Here is a 27,314-nt window from a genome sequence, read left to right on the forward strand (position 1 = left end):
TGGGTCTTGCTTGAGTCTTTTGCAGATATTTTTCCAATTTTGCCAACACCATTTGTTAAAAAGGCTGTCGTTTTCCCACTTAGCTGATTTCATCTCCTTGTCAAAAATCAGTTGACCATAGATAGATGGGCTGATCTCTGGATTCTCAATTCTATTCCATTGATCTATGTGTCTGTCATTGTACCAGTACCATGTGTCTTTACCACTACGGCAGTGTAGTAGGATTTGAAATCAGGGAGTGAGATACCTCCTACCCTTCTTCTATTTTTAAGGAATGCTGTGCTTATTCCGGGCTTCTTTCCATTCCTAACGAAACTGGAGATTGCTCATTGAAGAATGGGATTGGTATTTCTATTGGGATTGCATTAAATGTGTAAATTGCCTTTGGCAGTATTGCCATTTTCACAATATTGTGTCTTCCTATCATGAGCAAAGGATATTCTTCCACTTCTCAAGATCTCTTTTTGTAGGAAAGACATTTTGAATCATAAATCTTAGACACTCAGAATATTCAATTTGTCTCAAAATTTCTGAAAACAGCCTTTTTAAATTAAAAAAAAATTCATTTTTATTTTATATTGGTTTGATCTGGAAAGACAGCTACTTTTTAATGTTTGATCAATCTAACCTGAATCTAGCCTCTCTTATTTTACTCTTCCAGTATTCAATGTCTGTCTTACCATCATCGTCTTTCAGATTCCTCAATTATCTTGAAATGTGTGATCTGAAATTCCATCACCTTCCCTGGGATACTCTTATCTTTTTGAGATTGCCTTTGCAATTATTAAGGTTTTACAGTAATTGGATATAAAATGGATATGAGTGAATATTCATAATGAAACCTGCAAAATCTTAAAATGCAAGACCTTTAACTTGGTCAAAGGGAGGCAAACTTTTCATGACCTACACTTTCAATCAAAAAGAGATCTTGTCGTTCCAATAGGTAATCACTGGACTGCTAAACAAAACGTTGGTGTTTCAAACACACTCACCTCATCTTTGTAGAAGAAAGACCTACAAAATAGATCTACTTTCATAGGGATTAATATAAAGAAAACACTATAGTTGCCTCTAAGTTACCAAAGCTCCCTCTGGAGAAGTTCTATGTGGTTGAATTCTTGGGGTTTCTATGAGTCAGAATTGATGGCCAGTGAACACCACCACCTCCACCATAACCTATGTTCTGGGTAAGCGTAAAAGAAATTCAGGGTGAAAATTGTGCACTCTGGAATTTTCACCTTTCCTTTTTCAATTTATTTATTGAGGTGTGTAATGGTTATTGAAGAGTTCCTGTTTTCACAAAAATTTGTTTTAATTTAATTATTTTTATAATGGCAGGTGAGAATAACATAACAATAAAAAATCATTTTGATAAACAGTATCTAAAATTAACTTCTCTCTTTTGGTCTACATTTGCAAGAGTTACTGTGGCATTTGTAAAGATTGTGTAGGAACCTGGCCATGTTTGCACTGCAAATTTTTTGCCATGGTTTGAGGAATCAGCTCCTTTTCTTAGAGCAGCTCTATTGGGTTTACAAAAAAAAAGCAGTATATTCTGCTGTTAATGCTTTCCTTTGTAAATGTTCTTTAAGTGTTTAAATTAAATGGCTATTTATTTTTTATAAAATCAGCAATAAAAAATGTGTAATAGAAGCCCATGTATTACAAAATTCCTAATCTTTAACAAATACATTTGGAGTTCATTCATATTTATTTAACATACAATTGCTGTCTAATTTAATCTAAATTAAATGGTTGCTTGAAACGTATAATTTGGAGGGTTTGTAAACCTCCTTTTATGAAAGGAAAAACATGAAATCATCATTTTTTTCCCCCAGAGGGTAGATCTTATCTTTTAAAATCAGGTATTTTGGTCTCGAAATTAAAAACCTAGGGCATTTGGAAAATGCAGTTGCAAGGAATTTTTTTGGCAGTGAGACTTATGTCCCCATTTCCTTAGAAGAAAATAATGTTTCCCAAGCATTCAACTAAACTTCAAAGTTTAGTTGACTCTTACACAGAACTTTGAGGATGAATTGTCACCAGTCTTCTCCTATAGGCTGCTGTGGAATGTATCCCATGATAAATCAAAGGTGAAGATTTTGTTTAGGTTGTTTGTTTTTCAAGAGAAGACCAGATAATCTCAGATCAGGCACTATACTAACTATAAATATATATTTTTTTATTCTTAACATATTAGTCATTAAGTCATTTAAAGAACAAACCAGATGATAAATAATGTCCAATAGAAGTGTCACTACTAATATCCATAATTATATGAGATGATTTTTGGGGAGCACTGTCAGAAATGCATGGTAATAGAATCATAGACTAGCTTGTGTATGTGGTATCTGTGCTGTCTGTTGAAGGGAGAACAGGGAATATAATTGGAGAATATCTTCCAGTGATTCTTCTAAGCTAGTTTGAGGGATGGGGTGATAATATCAAACCTTAACTCAACTTTTGTGTTCATAATGAACAGCTAAAGGCCTTGTCTCAAATCTAAGCATATAATTTGGTATTGGGATACTTTACCAGGCAAAAGAAATGTCTTAAATCATTGATTAGAGGTAAGCATCGAGGCATCTGTAGGGAATTTGAATGTGGCATCTTGGCTTTGAGTCTTATAAAACTTTATTTTCAATGTCTTTATCTACTTATCTTAGTTGCAATAGATCTTTGAGCTTTCTCTTCATGAGAAATAGAGAGGAAAATGAATCTATACTCACTAAATGAGCTGAAATAACAAAACAATATGGATGAAGTTAGCAATTAAAAAAAAATAATAAAATAAACAAGTCTCCTTGGAGAAAGTGCAATCAGGGTGCTCCTTAGAGGCAAGGAGGTGAAACTTTATCTCACATACTTTGGGAATTTTGCCAGGAAGAACCAGTCCTTGGAAAAAGCCATTGTTTTGGGAATGGTGGAGGGTCAGGGAAAGAGAGGAAGACCCATAACCATATGGATTGATTGTGACTATTACAGTGGACTTAAGCATTTCAGAGATGAGGAGAATGAGGAGAATGATGGGGCATGGGGCCATCTGTTGTTCATATGGTAGCTAACAACAGCAACCCAGTAAAGTACAAATTGTATTGCACCTAAGATGCTGGTAAAAGATGAAATTGTAATTAAATAGTCTCTGTTAGGAAAAAAAAAGAAATACTTGCTCAACTGAAGTGAATAAAAAAATTAAGTCCAAAGGTGATATTGGAAATCAAATTGAAGTAGAAGTAATATTTTATTTTCTAGTTGAAGGCCTTTTTCCAGTTGCATAGAGGGTAAGGATTCTTGATGCTTCAGTGTAATTTTAGGGTCTCCTCTGATACCCATATTTGATTTTTTCTTTCTTCTCTTTGTAGTGACCTTTTGCTCTCTTTATGGATGTCCTTGATGTCATCCTACAACTCATCTGACCTTTGATCATTGGTGTTCAATGTTTCAAACCCATTCTTAAGATAACTTTTAAATTCATGTGGGATATATGCAAAATTGTATTTTGGTTTTCATGGACATGTTTTAATTTTCTTAGATTTAGTTTGAACTTGCACATGAGTAGTTGATAATCTGTTCCACAGTCAGCACCCGGACTGGTTTTGACTAATATTGAATATCTCCTATGATTTATTCCACTGTAGTGATCAGTATGATTCCTATGCAATCTATCTGGTGAGGTCCATGTGTAAAGTCACCATTTGTGCTCTTTAAGAACTTTATTTGTGATGAACAAATCATTAAATGTACAAAACTGCATCACTCTATTTTCAGCCTCATTTTTGTCACCAAGTCTGTGCTTTCTGATTACACACCCATCTTCAATGTTTCCAATATTTAATCCCAGTCACCAATTATCATGAATGCACCTTGATTGCCTGTTTGATCAATTTCAGACTGCAAAATTTGGTAAAAATCTCCAATTTCCTCCTTTTTGGCTTTAGCTGTTGGTGTACTTATTTGAATAATAATCATATTAACAGGTCTTTCTTATAGGCATATGGATAATTTCCTATCACTCACAACATTGTACTTCAGGATTTTATTGTAAATTGTCTTTTTGACTATGAATGCAACACCATTATTACTCTGTTTTTCATTCTAGTATAGTATACCATATAATTATCTCATTCAAAGTGGCCAAAGCAAGTCCATATCATTACACTGATACCACAAACGTCAGCCAGTGTTTACATGTTCCATTTCCTTTTTCTGACTTTTAGTTTTGCAACATCCGTACTTCATACACTTCAACTATTAAAGAATGCTTGCAAAAGAAAGAGAAAAGTGCTGAAGTAAAAGGGCTGCACAGAAAATGTCAAAGGGCAGCTCAATAAGACAAAGCAAATTATTGTAACAGGATGTACGAGACTTAGAATTGAAGAACAAAAAGGGGGGAACTCATTCAGTATTTCTCAAGCTAAGATAATGGGAAATAATGTGCAAGTCTCAAGTTGCAATACTGAGAGATGCTGTGGACAAATTTTGGAAGGCAGCATCAAAAGAATATGGAGGAAATACATAAAACTTTACCGAAAGGAATTAGCTGACATTGAAATATATCAGGAAGAATCATATACTTAGGAGCCAGTGGTAATTAAGGAAGAAGTTGAAGCTGCACTGAAAGCACTGGGGGGGAGGGGGGGAAATAAATCCCCAAGAACCAATGGGAACCAAAGGACATGTTTTAGATGACACATGCAGACCTCAACATACTTGTCAGTCTATGCAAGGCAGTTTTGAGGACAGCTGCCTGGTCAGTTGACTGGAAGGGATCCATATATGTTCCCCTTCCCAATAAAAGTGATCCAACAGAATATAGAAAATGTCAGATAATATCAATAATGTCATGTGAAAGCAAAATACTACTAAAGATCACAGAAACAACTGCTACAACTGTATATAGACAAGAAGCTGCCAAGGTGTGATTGTAGTAGTAAATGCCTTGGTCTTCTATTTTTCTTGGAAAGGTTGTCCTGAAAGGGAGTTCTGTGTGAACCCATGTACCCCTGAACCCTGCAAAGCATTTGTAGAAGTAATTAACAGTACTCATGCACCAGTTAATGAGGCTGGTCCTTGTTGGGTTCTCTATTTAGATCCAACTCTTTGTATTGTAATGGTCTGTATACTACTTTACACAACTTATCCATTACTGAAGGAATCTGCTCTTATTCTTCCACAAACTGTTCCTAAACAAATTGATATCAAACATTTGATAAAAGAACTTCAAAATGTTGAAGGAGTTGAGGAAGTTCATGAGTTACATGTTTGGCAACTTGCTGGAAGCAGAATCATTGCTACTGCTCACATAAAATGTGAAGACCCAACATCGTACATGCAAGTTGCTAAAATCCTTAAAGATGTTTTTCATAATCACGGAATCCATGCCACCACTATCCAGCCTGAATTTACTACTGTAGGCTCTAAATCAGGTGAAGTCCCCTGTGAACTTGCGTGCAGAACTCAGTGTGCTTTGAAGCAGTGTTGTGGGACCCCCCAAGCCCTTTCTGGAAAGGATGCAGAGAAGACTCCAACAGTTAGCATTTCTTGTTTAGAACTTAGTGACAGTCTAGAGAAGAAGCCTCAGAGGACTAAAGACAACAACATTCCTGCTGTTGTGGTAGAGATTGAAAAAATGCCAACCGGCCAACCTGAATTGTCTTTGTAAGCTTTGAAAAGAAGATGTGATGTTTGACTTTTCCTTTTAAGCTGCAAGAGGAAAAAGAAAGTTCTCCACTGAAATTCTAAGTTTGCCAAGTCGTGTAATGGAAGTCCTTGTTCTGGTCACACAGTTTAATTCTATTTTTGTAAGAACCTAACGGACTACATAAAGTTCTATATGATGACAACTTTGTGATTATTAGTGCAAAATACAGCTATGCTGTAACAGGTTTGGAAAGCCAGTTCTAACACTATGTTACATTTTTGTTTTAAATATAAACCTTAATATAACATAATGGCATTTGATTTCTGTTTTCCCATAGTAAAAAAAAAAAATTAGGGGGATAAATAAATTGAAATTGTTACTGGAAAAAAAAAGCTGCCAAGGGTTCAAGCTGAATTTAGAAGAGGCTATAGCACCAGAGATAGCATTACTGATGCCAGATGGTTGCTGGTTGAAAGCAAAGAATGCCAAAAAGAATGTATATTTGTGCATTATTGACTATCCAAAGGTATTTGACTGTGTGGATCATTAACAAATTTTGACTAACATTGAGAAGAGTAGGAACCCAGAACACTTAAAATTGTGCTCATGTGAAACCTAGACCTAGATCAAGAGGCTATTGTGTGAACAGAGCCAGGGAACCCTATATGGTTGAAATCAAGAAGGGTATATGTCAGAGATGTATCCTTTCTCCAAAACGGTTTGATCTGTATGCTGAGCAAATAATTCATGAAGCCAAACTCTATCAAGAAGAATGTGGCATCAGTTTTGTAGTAACATTTATCAATAACTTTTTTTTTATGCAAACGTTTGCTTTCCTGAAAAGTAAGGAGGAGATGGAACTCTTGCCTCAGAAGATCAAGGACTATAGCCTTCAGCATGGACTACATACATCTCAAGATCAACAAAACAAAGATCCTTACCACAGGATCAACGGTCGACATTATGATAGATGGATAAAGGATTAAAGCTGGCAATGATTTCATCTTCTTTGGCACACTAATCAACATACTTTGTACCAGCAGTCAGGAAATCAGGAGATGTATGCCACTGTCAGGGACCTCTCCAAAATGTTGAAGAACAATGATGTCAGTTTGAAGACTAAGGTGTGCCTGATTCAAGTCTTGGTATTCTCGATAACCTGCTACTCATCAGAGAGCTGGCCAATGAATAAGGATGACAGAAGATGAACTGATGTCTTTGAGTTGTGGTGTTTGAAGAGAGTACTGAATATCTCATGGAATGCCAACAGAACAATCAGATATGTCTTGGAAAAAGTGCAGCCAGAGCACTCCAGAGAGGCAAAGAAGGTGAAGTGTTGTCTTTCACACCTTGGACATGTAGCTAGGCAGGACTATTCCTAGGAAAGAGACATCATGATTGCAAAGATGGAGGGTCGGCAAAGGAGAAGAAAACACCCAACAAGATGGATTGATATGGTGACTTCAGCATGTGTCAGAGATGATGAATTTGGAGCAGGATAAGGCAGAGTTCAGGTCCACTCTTCTTAAGTCATTCTTGACTCCAAGGTACCTAACAACTACATTTGTTGTATTTCATCACTATTGAAAATTCTTCACAGCTTTGTTTTCTTCCTACAATCTCTTCTGTGATCTGATAGCCAATTTTTCTTCAGGCATTGTCAAGGTACACATTTTAGCCCTAAGTGGGAACTCTATGAATTTAGAGAAAGGACTATTTTTATAAAACAGGGCTAGGGTCTTTTGTTTATAGGATCACCTCTCGATGACACTGAATGACAATAACAGCAACATGTAAATCCAGGCCGTTTTCTCCATATTGGAGTTGGGTGAAGTGGTAGACTCTGTGCAGTGGCACTCTTGTTTTGGTTGAGGATCTGTGTGGATTGTGTGCTTGTTTTTTATTTAAGCCTCTTGTTTAGAGTCAACAAGACTGCCTGAAGGCCCTTATATTTAAAAGTGGGGCCCTCGGGATTATATTTTAAATGCTTGTTACTATTATGTCGATCTTATAATAAAATCAATATTTGACTGTTCTAAGTAATACAGCACTCTGGTCTATTTGCTGTGCTGAGGTATTCTGGGTTTCCTGTGAGGCTAGACCATTTGCCATTGGAGTCTCAAAGGCCACAATGGAACAACTGTGTGCCATGGAGGACAAATGCCATAATGACTACCTAAGGTAGAGAGTGTTTAGTGGAGCTCCCAGTTTAAGACAGGTTTGGAAGCAGGAGTGGCATCACTTCCTAAACCACATGCCTCTGGAAACTCTGGAAACGATGATAGTTATAGAAAGGCTTCAGGCTTTTGTTCATAGGGTTGCTATGAGCTGTGCGCATCTAGACAGCATTCAACAACAACAACATCTAAAAAAGGTATTTGGTCTTCAGTATGGGGCTGGAATCCAGATTAGGAAATAGTCTGGAACAGCCAGTTTCTATAGAGGTTTGTTTTCTGATTCTGGGGAGGATTAGGGTGGAATGATTACTTGCCATTGGGTGTGAGTTGATTGTATTCAGCCTCCTATTGAAAAGGGCACTTGGGACCTCAGACTTACAGCCCTCAGGCCTAGTTTTAACCATGTTTGGTCAAGCATTCTTCTAAGTGGTATAGCACTGGTTTGTCCATTTGCTTTACAAAGGTAACTTGTGGTTGCTATGATGCCAAACACTGTAACACTGATGTGTCAAAGGCAATAGTGGTTACCCATGGTGGACAGTGTTTGGTGGAGCTCCCCTGTTAAAACAAGGTTGGAAGCAGGAGTGGCATCCACTTTTGAAATAGCTTGCCTCCAGAAACACTATGAATTTGGAGAAATGATGAAAGTCATACAAATGTTCAGGTCTTTCGTTCATAGGGTCACTATGAGTCATCTACGACTCCACAGCAATTAACAACAACAACATACTTGCACTGCCACTTAATAAGGAAACGGGTGAGAATGGCCATATAGATCCTTGGGCATACTATTGTATCTCATTCTTAGCAATAATTTTAAAATGTTTTATTATTTAAAGGGAAACATTTTTTAGTTTTGTATTTGCTGAAGAAGTATACTCAAGATCAGACAAAAAGGAAAGGCCAACAGATGAGGTGAGCCATTTTTCTGTAATGAATTAAATGGCCATGTGGGTTTTCCCCTTTGTTACAAATGGGAAATGTTTTCCCTTTGACTACACCATCACATTCGATGTTTCAGTGTGGTTTTAACATTTGTCAACAGGTTAAAGGACTCACAAATGGAAGAGCAGAGAAGACATTTTTTTAAAAAGATGTGCATTTTTTTCCCTTATGAATTGGATTCCATCTTTGAGTTGTACAACCAAGTCACAGCACACCATTAATGACCAGAGTTAATAATTTTGAAAAAAAACAAAAACCCTAAGTAAATGACATATTTCATCTTTTTTCTTTACTTTTTGGGTTGGGGTTGAAAGAGGCATAAATGGCCTTAATCTGTGTTCTCTTGACTGAACAATATCTCTGGTGGCCTACTGGCAAGAAGCTGCACTGCAATTCCGAAGGCACATGGTTCAAGGCAACCAGCTGCTCCTGGGATAAGGATGAGCAATCTCCTCCCATGCAATTAACTGCCTTTCAAAACCCACTGGATAGTCAGCAATGGGTAGATTCCGATTCTAGGGTAAACAACTATTGTTCAAGGGTTAACACTTCAGACTCAAAACTCGGAAATTGTGAGGTGAATTCTGGCTCTCCTACTTACTAGTTGTGTAACGTTGTGGAAGTTACCCAACTTTTCTAATTCTTTGTTTATACTCCTTAATAAACTGTAGAAAGTTGGATGCTCTTCATAGCTACCTCATGAAGTTGGTGTGAGGAATGAATGAGAAATCTTTTTCAATCCCAGGACCTAACACATTGTAAACATTATAGAATTCTTGTAGAAATTGCCATTGTTTTCTCTAACTTTTGCTGTATTCTTATTTCTATCTTGTAAACTAAAACTGTAATAGAGATTTTCCTTAAACCTATAGTCTGTTCAGGGATAGGTGGAAACAAAATGGCTTAAAACAGCACTCATTTATTATCTCATAGGTCTGCAAGTCCAAAGTCTTGGCATGCACATCTGGGTCTCCACTTATGGTCTCTCATGGCGGAATTTAAGATATCAGCCAGCCTAGACCCTTTTCTGGAAGCTCTGGGGAAAGATCAATTTCCAAGCTCATTCAAATTTTTGGCCAAAATTCAGTCCTTTACAGTTGCAGAATTGAGATCTCCATTTTCTTGTTGGCTAGAAACCACTGACACTCCTTCTTATATGGCTCCCTTCATTTTCCAGCCAGAATTGGTACAGTTATTCTTTCTTATGCTTCAAGTCTAACTTCCTCTTCTGGGAAAAGCAGTTATTTTAAAGAGCCAAGTGACTAAACTGGGGTACTTGTGGCTTAGTGCTAAGGAGTTACGCTGTCAAGGCCAAGGCATATGGTTTGAATCCACCAGCTGCTCTGTGGGAGGGAGAAGGTGGTCCCCTTCTATACTCTTTACTGCCTCTGAAAACTCGTTGGAGGATCAGCTACGGGTTGGTTCGACTTGACAGTACTTAACAAGTGACTAAATTACTCCCTCCAAATAAAGGTCCCTGTTGAAGAATTCAAAGTCAACTGAAAATGTCTTTTTCTGTATGACAGAAAAAGTGACTCAACGTGTTCACAAAGTCAATCCACAATCAAAGGGGATGTAATTGTACAAGGGAAAGAATCACTGGGGAGTAGTCACTCTTAGGTACATTCTTCCTATAATATTAAGTTAATATGGAACCAAATAATTTGGAATTCAAGATATTCATTCCAAATTTACTTAGCCTTTCAGTAATTTTTTTTATTCACTACAACAAACTGTGGCTGACCCTGAGAAGAATGGGAATCCCTGAACACTTGATTGTGTTTATGCAAAACCTATACTTGGACCAGGAGGCAGTCATCAGAACAGAGCAAGGAAACACTACATGGTCCAAAATTGGGAAGGGTGTACACCAGGGATGTGTCTTGTCTTCATACCTTTTCAATTTATATGCAGAAAAGATCATCCAGAAGGCTGGGCTCTATGAGGAGAGATGTGATATCAGGCTTGGAGGAAGATTCATCAACGATCTGCATTATGCAGATGACAGAACTCTGCTTGCTAAAACTGAGGAGGACCTGAAGTGCTTGCTACAGAAGGTCAAGGACTACAGCCTTTAATATGGATTGAAGCTCAATATCAAGAAAACAAAGATTCTCACCACTGGACCACCTGGTAGCATCAGGAGGGATGGTGAAGAGATCGAGATTGTTAATAGCTTTAGTTTGCTTGGCTCCTCAATCAACATTCTCAGTACTAGCAGCCAGGAAATTAAAAGATGAATTGCACTGCAAAAGTCTGCTGTAAGAGACCTCTCCAAATTACTGAAGAGCAATGATGTCACTCTGGAGACCAAGGTGCACCTGATCCAGGCCTTAGTCTTACAATTACTTGCTATGCATCAGAAAGCTGGACAATAACTAGAGATAATAGAAAAATTGATGCCTTTGAGCTGTGGTACTGGAGAAGACTTTGAATATACCATGGACTGATAAGAGAACAAACAGGTTTGTCCTAGAGAGGGTGAGATCAGGCTGCTCCTTGGATGCAAAGACTCTGAAGCTTCATCTGACATACTTTGAAAATGTTGCAAGGCGGGACCAGTCCTAGGAGAGGAATGTCATGCATGGGAGGGTGAAGGGACAGCACTAGAAAGGGAGACCATCAATGAGATGGAATGATTGAGTGACTGAGTTAATGGGGGTAGGTGTGTCAGAGATAATAAGATTCACACAGGATAGTGCAGGGTTTAGGGCTATTGTACCATGAGTCACAGGCAACTTATAACACATTGTGTGCTACATTTGAAAATATTAATAAATTTTGGCAATTTTGTGTTTGAAATAAATTCTAAGAGCAGGTTGGAGGAAAATGCAAGTTCCTGTCCACTGAGGTCACTTCATACTTGATCTTTGTTGTTTTGGAATAACAGCATAAGTAATGTCATAGTGGCAAAACTGGCTAATGTTAAGCTATTTTTGTTAGATGTCCTATTGTTGACTATGACTCTTAGTAACCCAATTAAAAACATATCAGAACCTTACTACCTTAACCTATCTTGCATCACTCTCATTGACTTTATCGTACGCAAGCCTATTGTTTCAGTGACTATGCCAATCCATCTTCTTGAAGGTATTCTCTGTCACTGACCTTCTTTTCTAAGTGTCAGGTCTTTTCCCAATGACTCTGCTGACGACATAACCAAGAATGTGAGATGAAGTTTCATAATTTTTACCTTTGAGGAGTTCTGGTTATATTTATCCAAGCAAATTTGTTTGTTCTTTTGACAGTCTATGTGATATTCAGTATTCTTTGTAACACCACAATTGATAAGCATTAATTATTGTTTGATCTTTCTTATTCATTGTCCAACTTTCCCATGCATATCAAGCATGTGAAAATACCATGACTTGAATCATGGCTTAAGTCTTTAAATAGACATATTTGCTATGGAACATTTTAAACAGGTCCGTGACAGACTATTTCCCCAGTACATTGTATCTGTTGATTTCTTGACTGTTTCTATCATGGGAATTAATTGTGAATCCAAGTAAAATAAAGTCATTGACATAGCCAATCCTTTTGCCATCTATCATAAATCCTGAGCTCTGGTGACCTAGTGGTAAGATGTTATGCTGCCATCCCAAAGGAAAACAGTTTGAATCCACAAGTTGTTCCCTGGGAGAAAAATGGGCATCAACTTCTGAATCATTTACTGCCTCTGAAAACCTACTGGAGGGTCGGCTATGAGTCAGTTCTGAGTTGATAGTACACAACAGTATCATGATATTAGCTATAGGTACAGTGGTGAGAATTTTTGTTTTATTCATGCTGAGGAGTAATCCATATTGAAGGCTATCGCCTTTGATCTTCTTTAGTAAGTGCTTCATGTCTTCTTCACTTTTTAAGCAAAGTTGTATCATCTGCATATTGTAGGTTATTGGTAAGTGTTCCTCTAAATGCCATATTCTTCATATTGTTCAACTCTCAGATTATTTGCTCAGCAAAGAGATAGAGTAGGTATGGATAAGATTACAACTCTGGCTAATACCTTTCTTGATTTTAAATTAACACTGTGTGTCCCCTTGCTCTGTCTGAATGATTACTTCTTTGTTTATGTAAATGTTTTTCTGAGCATAATTTAGGGTCCTGGAATTCTCATCAAGCTAAGCAATGAGGATCCCTTTATAGTAGTCTGTTTGGAGCTCTTGTCGCCTAGTAGCAAGAAGCTGTGCTGCAATCCCGCAGGCCTGTGGTTCGAGGTCACCAGATGCTCCATGGGAGAAGGGTGGGCAATCTCCTCACAGGTGATTAACTGCCTCTGGAAACCTACTGGAGGGTCAGCTATGGGTCAGTTCCAACTTTATGGTACATAACAACAACATACTCTAGTGTTAGCTAGGAAAGCACAAGAATGAATATGACATAGCTTCTGCTTCTAAGGCATCAAAATAAAAAAAGACATTTACACAGATAAACATACAGTTCAACACAGATACATGCAATTATTTAAAAAATTAAAATGTTATCTAAAACTTAAAAGAAGATGTTATATAAAATTTAATACACTGGGAAGAAAGTCAGAAAGGAGATAGTATTAAATGGCTGCAGTGGTAAGAGCTTGAAATTCTTTGCTTCACATTCCTATACTTGACACAAACATGATAAAGCTAAGTTTTAATATATATATGTATATTTGGAGGCTGATGGGTGAAGTGGTTGGATTCTGTGTGTCTTGTTCTGGTTGAGGGTCAGGTAAGGACTGTTTGGTTGATTGTTTTGTTTTTGTTTTTAATTAAAGTCTCTTGTTTAGGAGGGCCTGTGTATTTAAGATGAGGCCCTAAGTCTCCAGTTTGGAGGTTGATGGGTGAAGTGTTACTGTATTTCACAGGAACATTCTTCTAAGTGGTACAGCACTGGTCTGTCAATTTGCTGTACTGAGATAACCTGGGTTGCTGTGATGCAGAAGCCTGTGCCACTGCTGTATCAAATGCCATAATGGTTACCATGGAATAGCTGGTGAATTCAAGCTACATGCTTTTGGTATGACAGTGCAACTCCTTACCACTATGTTGTTGCTGTTATGAGCCATCCATTAATTTGTGAACTCATAATGACCCTATGTACAACAGCCTTGAACCCAGCTCTATCTTGACCCAACTTCATTGTGTCTAATACACCTAACCTCATTACCCCATCACTGAGTCAATCCATCTCATCCAGGATCTTCCTCTCTTGTGTTGTCCCTCCACCCTTCCAAACATGATCCCTCTCCAAGGACTGCTCTCTTTCTGCAACATGCCTAAATTATATCAGACATAGCTTCAAAATTTTTGCCTCTAAAGGAGCAGACTGGTTTCACCCTCTCTAGGATGAACTTGTTTGTTTTCTTAGCAGTTCCTGGTATATTCAATACTCTTTTCCAGCACAACAACTCATTATTGTCCAGCTCTCTGATGTACAGCAAGTAATTGCAAAGACCATGACCCAGATCATGTGCACCTTAGTCTCCAGACTAACATCATTGTTTTGCAGTACTCTAAAGAAGTACCTGACAGCAGATTTTCCCAATGCAATTCACCTTCAATTTCCTGGATGCTAGTACCAAGAGTGGTGACTGTGGAGCCAAGCAAGCTGAAGTTGTTAACAATCTTAATCTCTTCTCCATCTATCATGATGCTGCCATTTGGCCCAGTGGTGAGAATCTTTGTTTTCTTGATGTTGAGCTTCAATCCATATTGAAAGCTGTAGTCTTTGACCTTCTGCAGTAAATGCATCAGTTCCTCTTTGGAAACCCACCACTCTATATGTGTGCACGCGTGCACACACACACACACACATCTATATATACATGTTATTGTGTACCATAGAGTCACAACTGACTCATAGATGACCCCTCCAGTGCGTTTTCAGAGATAGTTAATTGCACAGGAGCAGATTCTCCTATAGAGGACCTGGTGGCCTCGAACCACATGCCTTTGGGATTGCTGTGCAGTGCAGCTTCTTGCCACTCAGCCACCAGAAAATACTCTCTCTCTCTCTCTAGAGAGAGAGAGAGAGAGAGAGAGAGTGAAGGGGGGGAGAGAGAGAGAGATATCTCATATATATTCAATTCATAGCTGCAGTCCTTCACCTTCTGCAGCAAGCACTTCAGGTCCTCAGTTTCAGCAAACAGCGTTGTGTCTTCTGCATAACGCAGGTTGCTGATAAGTCTACCTCCAATCCTGATGATGCCACACTTCTCCTCATAGATCCCAGCCTCCTGAATAATCTATTCCACATATAGACTGAAAAGATTTTGCGATAGGACACATCTTTGGTGTATAACCTTCCGAGTTTTGAACCATGCAGTGTTCCTTGCTCTGTTCTGATGACTGCCTCCTATATACTCCTCCAGGTATAGGTTTCGCATAAGCACAATCAAGTGTTCTGAGATTCTCATTCAGGATAGGTAGGTAGGTAGGTAGGTAGATAGATAGATAGATAGATGATAGATAGATAGATAGATAGACAGAGTTCTTTGACCCAGCATATGGCAAGAGTATCAATAACTTTTGCTTCCCAGCCAACAATCTGTTTTTTAAAAGCTGTATTAGTTAAAGCTGCAGTATTGCCCAGATGATATGTTTTTCATTTATTTATCTATTTAACATTTTTTTTTATATTGGTTTGCTTACAAAGTTTTCTACATTGTTTCACACCATCCTTCATTCACATTGTGTTTCATACAATCATTCCAATTCATTATGTTTTATAAAATTAATCATCATTAAACTATGCGAACCATTCTTCTCTTTCCAGATCCCAGCCAGATCTTTCCCATTTCCTTTACCCACCCCTCCCTCCTCCTACCCAATTGTGCAATCTTGTATTCCCCCATTCATCCTCACCTCTCTGCTCCCACCCTCCCTTAATGGATCCTCATACACATTTTACTAGTTCTGTATTTCTACAAAAATTCTCTTATGGGATAATTGTCCTTAGGAGACTGAGTTCACTCAGCTCTCTAGTCCCTCCCAAATTAAGTAGTAATTTTTGAAATTGTTACTCCTTTATTTATTTATTTTATGTTACTAAACTTAACTCTACAATTTTCATGGTTACAATCAGATTTCTTTTTCTACTGCCTGTTATTGTAGAAGTGACTTGCCAGTCTTGCTTCTCTCTGTCTTAACCTGTCCACCATGGGGGACCCTGCTGATATTGAAATAACAGTTATATAGCTTCAAAATCACAGCAACATACAAGACACCCCAGTATAGCAAACTGTCAGGGGAATGGTGGAACCCATAGTGGCAGCACCCAAGCTTCCCCCAAAGGCTTCCAAGACTATGGAACATACTGATTATGGAAAACACATATAATGCCCTTCTACTAAGTTTTAAATAACTTTTTAAAAAATTACAACAACTCTATTTCTCTGGATCAAATTGTGTATTTATCTGTGTAAATGTCTATTTTAGCTTAGTTCCTTGAAAGCAGGAAATATGCACTATTTGTCTTTGTACTTTCCTAACTAGTATTAGAGTATGTATTCAGTAAATATTGGTTGAATTTGAGCAGTTCAAACTACTGTAATGAGATCATCATTGCTTAACATGAATCTGTCTTTCTCTTGTACCATCCCACTTGGCCAATTATACATGAGCATCGATGAGAGAATAGATCCCATGTGTTTGATGCATTATTGAAAACAGCAGTAAAAACTAGTGAATGGCAAATCAAGTTGCAGTTTGGGTTTGGCACAAAACTCCTTTATTGATGGCTGGGAAAGAATCATCCTATGATGTCCAAAAGCAATTTCTAGGGACTTTTTCCTCCCTTGGTGGTTTAATATTTGTGTATTTTAGGAGACATTTAATTCACATGTTTTCTGGCTAGTTTTCACTTAACACATTAAAGCAATGGTTTGCAAAAGTCATCCTTGTCTAAAAAAATCTTTCTAAATCAATTTCTTTTGAACTTGAGAAAATATCTAATAATAAGGGCAGTGATATTAACATAGATAATGCATTAGCAACCAAAAATAGAAGGAAATTTACTCACCAAAATACTTGAGTTCTAATTTGTGCTCTGCTGTTAACTATTGGTCTCGATAATTCATGTGTCTGAGCCTCAAGCATCTTCATCCTTAAAATTAATAGTATGGAATATATGATCTTAAAAGTAATTTCTGTATCTAAATTTCTAGTGGGAGTTCTGATGGCTTAGTGGTAAAAAATTTGTGCTGCCAATACAAAGGTATGCAGCTTATATCTACCATCTGCTCCATGGGAGAAAGTGGGCACTCAATTCCCTTGCAATTTACTGCCTCTGAAAACCTGCTGGAGGATCGACTATGTGTATATTTGACTCAGTGATGCACACAACAGCAAAAAAAACCCACTAAATTTCTATGCTTAATTTTTTTATATAAAAATATACTGAGTATCTAGTCTGTGTCAATTTTTTTAAAATGCATTTTTCTTAGAAGTCTACTGAAACACATTTCTGATTAAGTATCAGTTCTTTGGAGTTGCTATGTACTGTTGAAGTTGGGACCAATTCATAGCTGACCATCCAGTTGGTTTTTCAGAGACAGCTAATTGAATGGGAGGAGTTTGCCCATCTTTATCCCTTAGAGCAACAGGTAGATTCTAATCATGTGCTTTAAAGGTGGCAGCACAGCTTCTTACCACCAAGCCACAAGAGCTCCCTTTGGAGTAAACGAAATAATCTTTAGCTTTATATCTATTTATAATTATATATTATTATTTTATTATATTTATTAATGATATATTTATTATTTATTATCTAGTATTATTTATTAATCAAATCTTAATATATAATATATACACACACACTAAGCTTCAAATATTATGATACTACATATGTTGTATCAGAAATGTTTGAATAATTTTATTTAAATCTATAGTGGTGGCTCATGGTAAGTATTTAACAAATAACTAATAAGTTGCAGATGGATCATGGATAGATGGAAGGATGCATTGTTTAAAATACCAGTCAATCTCCTTTTTTGCTGTTTTTATTTTTGTAAATGTTGTCTCTGACTTTGTTTATGATACATATGGAATATTTATCTTCATACAAGCGGTGCTAAGAATATGATCTTACCTCCTGGAGAATCCATGACTAGAACAGTAAAAGGATTTTTACTATGGTTGAAAGTGCCTTCTCTAAAACATATGCAATATTTATAGGGCTCCTTGAATAAGCTAACTGAAAGATTTAATGATAATAATCTCCATATTTCTTCCAAAATTGATTTCCGGTTTCAATGAACTTGGAAAGAGTCCTGGGACATCAAATAAGTAAAGATCTTAACATGAAATGAATCTTCAGAATATGTTCTTAAATTTACATTTTAAATATGACCAGAAAATATATATCTTTGCCATTATTAAAGTGATACTTTAATGAAAATTTTTCATTTGCATGAAATAAACCTCTTTGGCTACAGATGAAAGGATTTTATGGTAGCGACAATGGTTTTGAGAGTTAAATGATCCCAACATCATCAGGAACCAATCACAGTGTCTAACATATGAATTACAGTACCATGCGTCTTAAAAGGTATTTCTGTGGAAAGCATTCTTCCCATCTGCAACAATCAGATTCTGCTTTGAAGTCCTGCTGGAGAGCCTCACTTTACATGAGACTGCCACATGCTAACCAAACTTCTCTCTCAACTTGAGTTTTGAATACATTTTTCATAAAGGACAACTTGGAAAACGAGGGTGGCTAGCTACAAGGGGTCAAACAGCTACACTTCTTGTAATTATACTCCAATCTATCTGCATTCGGTGATCCTTTCTGGGCATAATAACAGAAAACAATCCAATGACATTGTACAGTTAAATCTTAAATTTAAGTAGGGCAAAAGTCTCTAATTTTTATCTCCACTATATCAAATGCATGTGAGGACATCTTCACAAATATTTCAGGCACAAATAAAATAAACCTTGAAGTTCAAATGAGCTGAGAAAAGGAGCAAAATGTTGCTGATGTTTTTTGGTAACTTCTGTAAGATAGATGTAAATATATAGATATAGGTATAGTGATTTTTTAAATTCATAAATGCCTTTAAAACACACACACACACACACACACACACACAGTGACTTTACACATGGACCTCACCAGGTGGACTTCATGACTCTATTCCATTCAAGTTTAAAAATAATCTTAAAAATAGATTTGAAGCATTGAACACCAATGATCAAAGATCAAATGAGTTGTGGGATGACAGAGTGCAAATTGTCACTATAAAGAAGAAGAAAAATGCTAAAATTAATGTCAGATGAGACCCTGAAAATTGCACTAGAGCATCAAGAAGCCAAAACAAAGGAAAAGATTCTGAAGTTGAATGAACATAAGATTTCATAGGGCAGCTCGAGAAGACAAAGCAAACTATTATAATGGAATGTGGAATTCGAATTGGAGCTGGAATTGGAGAATAAGAAGGAAAAAACTTGCTCAGCATTTCTTAAGCTGAAAGAACTAAAAACCAAGTTCAAGCCTTGAGTTACAATACTGAGAAATGCTATGAGTAAAGTCTCTAATGACTTAGGAAGCATCAAAAGAAGATGAAGAGAATAAACAATCACTGTACCAAAAGAATTAGCTGACACGGAAATATTTCAAGAAAGACTTTATGATCAAGAGCTGATAGTAATGACAGAAGTTGAAACTACACTGAAGGCACTGGCCAAAAAAAAAAAAAAAATGAAATCATAATAACAAGGCCCAAGGAATTTATGTGACACCAACTGACATGTTTCAACTAACAGATGCAGCCCTGCATATGCTCACCTATTTACACTAGGTAATTTTAGAGAACAACTGTTTGGCCAATTGACTGGAAGAGATCCATATTTGTTTCCATTACCCAAGAAAGGTAATCCAAAAGAATGTGGAGATTTTTGAAGAATATCATTAATATCAATCACATGCAAGCAAAATCCTACTAAAGATCCTTTTAAAATGGGTAGATCAGTATATAGACAGAGAACTCACAAAAGTTTAAGCTTAATTTAGTAAAGACCATGTCCCCAAGGATATCACTGTTGATGTCAGATGGATCCAGGCTGAAAGCAAAGAATACCAGAAGAATGTCTATTTATGCTTTATTGAATATGCAAAGGGATTTGTGTGGATCATAACAAATTATTATTAACATTGAGAAGAATGGGAATCCAGACCATTGAATTGTGCTCTTGCAAAACCTAAATCTAGACAAAGAGGTCTTTCAAACACTACATGATTGAAAATTAAGAAGTTGGGCATCAAGGTTGTATCTTTCTCCATACCTATTCAGTCTGTATACTGAGCAAAGTATTTGAGAAGCTGTACTCTATGAAGAAGCATGTGGCATCAGGATCAGAGAAAAAATTCATGAATAACTTACATTAATACAGATAATGTACCTTGCTTACTGAAAGTAAAGAAGACTTGAAGCTCTTGCTGGAGAAAATCTGAATACAGCCTTCAATATTGATTACTTCTCAATGTTAAGAAAACAAAAATTCTTGTCAGTAAACTCATAGACAATGTCATGATAGGTAGAGAAAAGATTGAAACTGTCAACAACTTCATTTTACTTGGATCCAAAATCAATATCCTCAATACCAGAAGTCAGGAGATCAGGAAATGTATTGCGCTGGGAAAGACTGCAGTCAGAGACCTCTACAAATTGTTGAAGAGCAATGATTTCAGTTTGAAAAGTTAGTTATGCTTGATTCAAACCATGGTCTTTTCAATGAGAACTGGAGAATGAATAAGGATGACAGAAGAAGAATTGGTAATTTTGAGCTGCAGTGCTGGAGAAGAGTACTGAATATTCCACGAAATGCCAAAAGAACAAACTTATGTCTTGGAGAAGGTGCAGAGAGAGAGCTCCTTGGAGGCAGAGATGATAAAGCTTCATCTCACTTTGGGCATGTTACTAGGAGAGACTATTCCTTGAAAAAGGATATCATGCTTGGAAAGGTGAAGGGCCAGTGGAAGAGAGGAAGACCCTCAACCAGATGGATTGACACAGCAATTGCAGTAATAAATTCGAGTCTGTCAGGGATTGTGAGGGTGGATTAGGATGGGACAGGGCTCACATCTGCTGTCCGTAGGTTCTCTTGCCTGACTCAGTGGCTCCTAACAACAACACAGCCCTCAGGCTGTGGATCCAAGGATTTGCAGGTATGCTTGAGATGCTTTCCTGACTGAAGAATTGCATCCTTTCTCAAACCTGAATTGGAACCTGTTAACTTCCCTAATAAACACCCATAAATGTGAGTATGGGGTTCAGAGGCCATTGCAATAAATTAATGGGCCTCGTAGGATAGCAGTGAAATCCTTGAGGGACAGTTGGAATTAGAATTGGTAGAAGTAGCTTCAGAGAATTAGGAAGGTGTCTGTCCTCATAGAATTGGTTTTGTGCTGTGGATGTTGTTGATGGAGAGACTGTTCCCCTACCGGAGTTAGTGGAGTTCAGACACAGCTGCCCACATGCCTGCCCTGCTCTTTTTATACATAGGCATTAAAATTTTTATTATATAATAGATAATATAATCTTTTTATTATGTTACCATACTTTATTTTACTTTACTAATCATTATCATTATATACTATACCACTTTTATAATTATATCATACTGTCATATTACACTATTATTTCTTCTTCATTTTCTCATTATTTTAATAACTTTCCACAATAAGCAATGCTCATTTATATTGTTATTTTTAAATACAAATTAACATAAAAATAATTAACGAGTTATTTCTTTTTGCTACTGAAATTCTCTGGGAGCTATTTGGAAAAATCTAGAGTGAAGCTTTTGAGATGTGCCATTTTAAAAGATGAATTATTTTGTGGGCCATGGTTTAGTCATTAAATACATACCTAAGGTTTAATCGTTGAGCCTTCTGAGAGAAGCTTTTCATTCCAAATAACTTTTCTGAGCTAGTAAAAATGCTGACACACTTTAAATTCTATAGACAGAAACAAACCCCTATACAGTATCAGGAAATAAAACTGAAACTGATCATTTAGAACAACTACCATATTTAGCAACTTATTTAGTATTCTTTTCAGGAAGAACCACATTAAATTTAGTTGTGGCAAATCAGTGGAACCAAGGAGATTTCTATTTCTAATTGAAAATTCCCTTTCAGGTCTCTTCTTTATTGCTGTGTATCTGGAAATGTACCCATTCAGCTGTGTTTGATTTTCAAAAGATATTACTTGTTCTGATGTAGCTTCCTTTTCATAGTATAGTGCTGAATAGCCTTAAAAACCCCACGAGGCCATATATACAGGATCCTTACTTATCATTGTTGTTTTATTAATGCCTCTTCCTAAAAGTTTGTCTTTAAAAGCTTAAGGCGCCAAATCTGTCTCTGAAAAAAAGAAAAGAAACAACTATCTTAGAGATTCTTTTATAGTCAAGGCAGGTAATAAGAACCATGGCCAAAGCTTCTTTTCAATCAATATGCACAAAGTGGCCATAAAAAGCCAGCTGCCGTGAAGTCGCTTCCTACCCGTGGTGACCCCGTGTATGTCAGAGCAGAATTGTGCTCCGTAGGGTTTTCAGTGACTGATTGTCTAGGCGCGCTTTTCCAGGCCTTTCTTCTGAGGTGTTTCCAAGTGGACTCAAACCTTCAATGTCTTGGTTAGCAGCCAAGCATGCTGCGTGTTTGCATTGCGCAGGGCTCTCTTAGCATGGCTGTCTATATTCATTGCTAAAATACCAAAATACTTAGAAGCTGATCATTAACCTGAGCCTCTCATATGCCTTCCTTGCTGCTCTTCTTACCCAGTGCATTTCTCAGGGTCTAGCACGATCACCTCACAGTTTAGAATCTAAAGGTATAGGACCTTAAGCACCCACTTGCAGCCTTCAGTCCATAATGCCCTACGAGGTGGAGACAACTTTTTTTCCCCTCAGCTGATAATCCTCCCATCAACCTTCACATTTAAGAAAAGCAATTAAAACTAAGGTGTCTGATATAAATTGTCAATTCTGCCTGCTATTTCATGTTTATTATGTAAAATAAGAGTATTATCTTTGTAAATGTAGAAGTACACATTATTACCTGATTGTGCCATGTTTGCATATTAAAAATAATGTTTTAATCAAATCACACACACACACACACACACACACACACACACACACACACACACACATATGACTAAAATTCTTGTGTTGGATGTCCTGAAAAATAATTACCTGGTAGTAGTAATCATACTGGGCTTTTCAAAACTTTCCAAAATGCACAACATCAATTGATTCCTTGGGATGCAGGTTAGCAGAACTTAAAAAACAAACAAACAAACAAAAAAAACCCCAAAACCCAAACTCTAATTGGAAGAGAGAGCATGGGTTTTGTAGAGATTTCATGTCTCTACTTCATTCTTTGTGCACACATAGCTCAGAATTCAGCTTCCTCGATCTCTGAGTCCAGAAATCACATGGGTAACATGTGAATGGAAATAAACCCTGTAGGTAAAAGAAAAAGGAATTTGGAGAGAGATCAAAGATTAGCTTCATTCTGTTCTTTCCTTCCACATTTTACTATCCCATTTAAATTTGGTATTTTATGAGACTTTTTCAATCCCAGAGGAAAGAGGGAACTTCAATCAGATATGGCATTTTCTCTCAATTCCCCACCCCTCCCTCTGCTTTTTAGAGCATGTGATTTGATCTGCTTGGTAGTGACTTTAGATAATTCTCAATTCCTAGAAACTTTCAGTATAAAAGATGTACTGACTTCATATATTATTAGATCTTCTCAATTATTACAATATTCCTGATTTGGGTTGTAGAGAAAATTGATTGTAGTTAGAAAACTTAGTAATATGTTTAACACAAATGTGAACTTGCTTATAAGTATTTATTTTCTCTTATTATTATGTACTGCGGTACACAATAACAACTATTATTTTCAAGTATAACTAATTACTATGTTCAATTAAATGAATTGCTATGTGCAATTAATCTGATCCCTAATAGTAAATCTTCTTTTCTTACAATTGGTGGTTGTTGTCTTATGCTTTCAAGTAACAACTGACCCATAGCTGACCCTGCAGCAGGTTTTCAGAGACAGTTAATCACATGGAAGAAGATTGCCCATCCTTCTCCTGCAGAGCAGCCAGTGGATTTTAACTGCAGGTCTTCAGGATTGCAGCACAAGTTCTTACCACTAGGTCACACAATACACTTTCTAGATCTGTATAGTAACCATTCTTCATATTGTAATCCAGTTAAAAGGTCAATTTTAGTATGGTCAATTCTGTTACTAAGTGTCCTGTCTAAAGAATTTTTATTGCTATCGTTTGGTCCACAGTGGTATTAATGAGAAAAAAAAAATTAAATGCTTGAAGAGATTTTTTACCCATTTTTAAAGTCTCCCAGAATATCTCTTTATGACCAATTACTTAAAAAACTATGAGATAATTGTAAAGTGGTTATTTTTATTTCCATCAAAATAGTAGAAAGTGCTTCAAGGTGGTAGAAAAATGCAGTCACCTTTTCCACTAATAACCTCAAGTATGAGACCAGAGGGGAGCTCTGGTGACTTAGTGGTAAGGAGTTGCACTGCCTTAAAGACATGTGCTTTGAATCCACCATGGAAGAAAGATGGGAAATCTCTTCATTTGTGAGTTATTACCTCTGAAAACCCTTTGGAGAGTTGATTCCAACTCACCCTTATATAACAATAACAACTTGAGACTAGAACTTAACACTTGGACAGTTCTAGTTTATCATGTGAATATCTCAATCAATACAGTCAAAAGATTAAGATTATCTTATTTTGTTGTTACAAAACAGAAGCAACTGTTTGGTTTTGCACTGTCACTTTAGATAATTTTAGAGAATTCTATTTAGTTCTATCAACTCTACTCTATTTTTTAAAAGAATATTGCTAATTTATTTATTGATAATTATAGTACTTAAATTTTACTTAAGTTGGAAGGTAAGTGAGCACTTCACTTTCTCTTAAAAAAATTTATTCCTTGTTGCACAGTTTTCTACCGTTCCCCATCCCAATGTGCACCTCTTATTCTGGACTGTTGTTATGCAAATGCAAATAATGCCTACTCATATATTCCTTTTAAACAGTTGCTTCCCTCACCTGTTCCAATGCAGTGTTCGTTATTTACCCCCTCTTTTCTCAGTTTTCCCCCCAATGTCCATGTCAGTCCCACTCTACAACAGTGACATTATGCAGTATTTGTCCTTTTGTGACTGAGATATTTCACTCAGCATAATGTCCTTCAGGGTCGACCATTTTATATATTTTATGAGTTCCTTATTTTTCACTGCTGTGTACTACTCCATTGTGTGAACATACCACAGATTCTCCATCCATTCATTGCGGCTTCCATCTCTTTGCTATTGTGAACAAAGCCACAATCAACATGGGTGTGCATATATGTGTTTGGGTGGCAGGTCTTGTTTCTTTGGGGTATATTCCCAGTAGAAGAATTGCTTAGTCAAATGGTATTTCTATTTCCAACTTTCTGATAAAGTACCATACTGCCTTCCATAGTGGTTGCACCATTTTACACTCCCATCAACAGTGAATAAGTCTTCCAATTTCTCTACAACTTCACCAACATTTGTTGTTTGCTCCTCTTTTGAATTTTGCTATTGTTACTGGGGTGAGATGATATATCATAGTTGTTTTATCTACTTTATAAAATATTTCTTAATGTAAAAAGGGTGTTCTATTGGTAAGAAACTGTGCTGCATGCCTGAAGGCGAGCAGTTCAAATCCACCAGCTGCTCTGTGAGAGAAGGAAGGGCAGTCTCCTCTTGTGCAATTAACTGCCTCTGAAAACCCACTGGAGGGTCAGCTATGGGTCAGTTCTGACTTGATGGGAAACAACAATAATATCACAGGTCCCCTTGCTGTAGAAGATCAAAGCTTCAATAAATAGATTGCATCATAACATCCAGAAGACAAAAATTCTCACCACTGGACCAACAGGCAATATCATGATAGATGGAGGAAGATTGAAACTGTCAGCAACTTGATCTTACTTGGATCCAAATCAATACACTTGGGCTAGCAGTCAGGAGATCAGGAGACATATTGCACTGGTAAAGTCAGTAGTCAGGGACCTCTCCAAATCACTGAGGAGCAGTGGTGTTTGAGAATTTAGAACATGGTCTTTTCAATCACTTCCTATTTTCCTGCTGAAAATTGGACAATGAATAATGATGACAGAAGAAAACTGATGCCTTTGAGTTGGAGAAGAGTGTTCAACATCCCATGGATTTCCACGAACAAATAGGTCTGCCTTGGAGGAGGTGCATCCAGAGTGCTGCTTGGGGGCAAGGACGGTAAAACTTCATCTCACATACTGTGGGCATGTTGTTAGACAAGACCCTGCCTTGGAGAAAGACATCATGCTTGGAAAGGTGGGAGGATGGTGAAAGAGAGGAAGACCCTCAACCAGCTGGATTGCCACAGCGACTGTGGCAGTGGGCTCAAGTGTGTCAAAAATTGTGAAGATGGCACAGGATAGGATAGGGTTCAGATCTGTTGTTCCTAGAGTCACTGAAACTCACCTAACAACACCCATAGGTCTAATTTGTTCTACTCCTAAGTATATACCCAAAACAATTAAAAACAAGAGCACAAATACCTGTCTGGACTCTGGTGTTTGCTGTGTGAGAGAAAGATGAGCAGTAGCCTCCTGTGGGCCGTTTATAGCCTCAAAAAACCTGCTGGAGGCTCAGCTATGAGTTGGTTCCAGTTCAGCGGTACATAATAGCAACAACAGCAGTGTTAACTGCAGAACTATTTACAATACCCTAAAAAAAGAAACAGCTTAAATATCCATCAGCAGATGAATGGAAAAACAAATTATGGTAACACACACAATATAATGTTATATTCACAAAGAAAAATAAGTCCTGTTACATGCCACCATGTGGATGAAGCCCCAAAACATTGTACTGAGTGAAAAAAAAATCAGTCATTGAAGGGAAAACAATGGATAATCCCATTAATATGACACATATACAATAGGCAAGTGTGTAGAGTTCATGTATAAGTACTCACCTGGAGGACACGGGTGGACATGAGGGGAACAAGGGGATTCAATGTTCAGGGGACATTGACATTTCCATTAAAGTGTAAGTCATAATTTGTAACAGGCAAGAATCTTGCTCAACCGTACAATGAGTATAATTAAAATCTATGATCTGCGTGTGTGAATTTTGTTGAAAAATTAGATATCTTTAACATATGTTTATAAAATTTAAAAAATTACCACTAAAAATTAATGTGGTTGTTGTTGTTGTTGTTATGTGCCATCGAGTTGCTTGCGACTCATAGCAATCCAATGTATAACAGCCGTAAACTCATCTCTGTCCTGTGCCAATCGCCTGCCTCTGACACTCCCATCCCAGTTATTCCAGTCACTGAATCAATCCACCTCATAGAGGGCCTTCCTCTCCTGCGCCGTCCCTCCACCCTCCCAAGCATAATGTCCCTCTCTAAGGACCGGTCTCTCCTCACAACATGTCCAAAGTATGTTAGACGGAGCCTCAGAATCCTTGCCTCGAAGGAGCCACCCGGTTTAA

General features: G+C 37.2%; 1 protein-coding gene across 1 annotated transcript in view; it reads left to right on the forward strand.

Moving 5' to 3' along the window:
- LOC102855820 (histone deacetylase 9-like) overlaps positions 1-27,314 on the forward strand; it is a 297,314-nt gene that overhangs the window by 201,063 nt on the left and 68,937 nt on the right. The window lies entirely within an intron of this gene.

Source organism: Elephantulus edwardii, unplaced genomic scaffold (genome assembly GCF_000299155.1).
Source record: "Elephantulus edwardii isolate Elephantulus edwardi_28Jun2011 unplaced genomic scaffold, EleEdw1.0 scaffold00007, whole genome shotgun sequence".
Classification (NCBI taxonomy): Eukaryota; Metazoa; Chordata; class Mammalia; order Macroscelidea; family Macroscelididae; genus Elephantulus; species Elephantulus edwardii.